We start from the raw sequence: 2,676 nt of genomic DNA on the forward strand, positions 1-2,676 counted from the left end.
ATTCAGACTTCGGTACAGTACGCTATATCATCTAGAGTAAAAACTATAGTAAAGACATCAACGACATAAGCAGCGACAGAAACAGCCACAACAAATAACAACAACAACAGTGATATAAACAACAAAATCAGCCACAACATTTATGACAATATTGAATATAAATATTATCAATAAATATTACTATCAAGTATTCTTATTTTATTTATTGTTTCATTATTTTTTATGATTCCAAACTTTGCCACTGCTTCTTTTGATTTGCTTACATGTTCTGTGCTTGGGTTAGGCAATGATCACGGCTGCTTGTGGGTTGTGAGGTGCTTAAATATGTGGGGTGGAGCGCTTCGTATCTGCAAAGAAAGGCGCTTTACAGTTGTTCTGATTGGATTGGATTACTGTATATCAATAAATATGACACGCGTAACTGTACTTATATTATACATTAACATAAGCGATATAATAATATTATAGCTCGAAGTTATAAATAGCAATACTTATAACAAGTAAATGAACATAGCTGCACAACGGTAAACAATATAAACGTTGATAAAATTGTTTTATTTTTTCAAACTGTTATTTTAACTCATAAAACACACTCAGAATATAATGGATTAACTTGTACACATGTAGGCCTATACTAAAGTTGATGCAAATACTACTCTTGATAATTATGATACAAAAACTCATTGTGGTACCGTAACTTATATGAACTCAAGAGGGTGCGGTTAATCAATGTGCATTTGATTTAAAAATGATGATGACATATATAGGTTAGTTGTTATTAATAGTACAGTTTTGACACACGTATATTAACACTGTGACGTTTGCATACATTATAGTCGAGCATAAAAATAAATATATTCTACTGGTCAGCGAGCGCGTACGCATACACTATAGACAACAAGGTGAATAATGGATATCTGGGTGATTTTTGTATTTAATTTGACAAAACTTAATATCAACAGGCACAGAATACTGAAAAGGGGCCAGAAATGTATTATGACGTCAAGTCTCAAAGAAGTCACTTTAAAATAAAAGAAGTTATGAGAGTCTCAGGAGATATAAACAATGAAAATGGCTAAACAAAATTCACGTCTAAATCGCCGGAACAATAACAATGTTTGTGACAGAACAACATATAAAACCCGGCAATTCTGATTGGAATGGTGACTCCGCATAATATTAGAAACATGATCGTCTGCTGCATTGATTTCCGTATCATTTGACTTGGTTGTTTAGCTGTCTTCATATAACGGTTAGTCTGCACAATTAACAACGATCATGTCTTGGACATATCTCGGGAGTCTTTCATCAAGTCACGAACTGAATTTGCTTCGTAAAGAAGAGTTAATAATTAAAAATTGAAAAAAACCCCAGACATCCCAAAAACAACAAGCTCAACATAAAGATAATTTAACTCTACTGACGCCTAAGTCAATTAAGTTTTCATTAACGTTACATCTGATTTTAATTTTGGTAATTCCAATTTGGTTATTTGATTTTTTCTTATCTTTATTGTTATTTTTACTTATCATCATTGATTGTATTATTAGGATAGAACGTCTGATACAGATTTAGCTAATTCTCAAATGCACATAGCACTATAAGTTAACAATGTATTTTTTATGTTGTTGTCTTTAATAAAGTGTTTTACAGCGAAACATTTCACTGGTATGATATCCCTGTGTAATTTTGTTTTTAATTAATTTTTATTTATTACCAACAGGAACGCTTTGTTCCAACTTACAGGCCGAAATTGCAAAAATAAACATCAACAAAAATATTACAAGATACGAAAAACATTTATTAATATTATTATTATTATTATTATTATTATTATTATTATTATTATTATTATTATTACTACTAATATTATTATTAATATCATTATTATCATTATCATTTTTACTATATTTTGCAACAAAATCATTATACAAACTAGATAATCGTGAAATAAAACCATTTTTACAGACACTAACACGACAAAATGAACAGAAAATAAATCATGTTGACGAAGACGGCGATTGGGAACTTTAATTAAAACGATTGAAGTACATTATTGAACTTTATCACAAAAAATAGAAAGAGACATTACTAAAATTATACATAGGCCTACAATAAGTTATTACCACCAAAACAATTGGTAGAAATCAAAATCTATGTCTACTGTTTTCAAACGAAACAATGATAATACATGAATGATAAAATATCAGGCGAACTCTAATTTGGTCTTGCAATATTTAAATTATTAGTTCTAATATAGGAATGATGAAGAATTAGCCTTCTAACTAGGCCACTGAGGCTCCTAACTGGGCCACTGATGCTTCGTTTGAAATTTTGAATCCATTTGAAAGCAAAATATTTTACAATCGTAGTAAATGTTGTTGAACAGTGCTAGTTCTTGAAGCACGACATAGGATCTCTGAAGTGATAAGTTTTAATAAAGCAATACATCATGATATATGAAAAAAGACAAACTCTAGACCATCTGCTGTATAAACATACAAATTGTAACTTTAACCCTGACTTTTTGTATATTTCTAAAACACATAATAAATAAATAGATAAGTAAATAGATAAATAAGTAAATAAATAGATAAATAAATAAATAGATAAATAAATAAATAAATAAATAAATAAATAAATAAATAAATAAATAAATAAATAAATAAATAAATA

The sequence above is a fragment of the Anneissia japonica genome, unplaced genomic scaffold, assembly GCF_011630105.1.
Source record: "Anneissia japonica isolate Jap-2015-1 unplaced genomic scaffold, ASM1163010v1 scaffold251325_len469956_cov165, whole genome shotgun sequence".
Classification (NCBI taxonomy): domain Eukaryota; kingdom Metazoa; phylum Echinodermata; class Crinoidea; order Comatulida; family Comatulidae; genus Anneissia; species Anneissia japonica.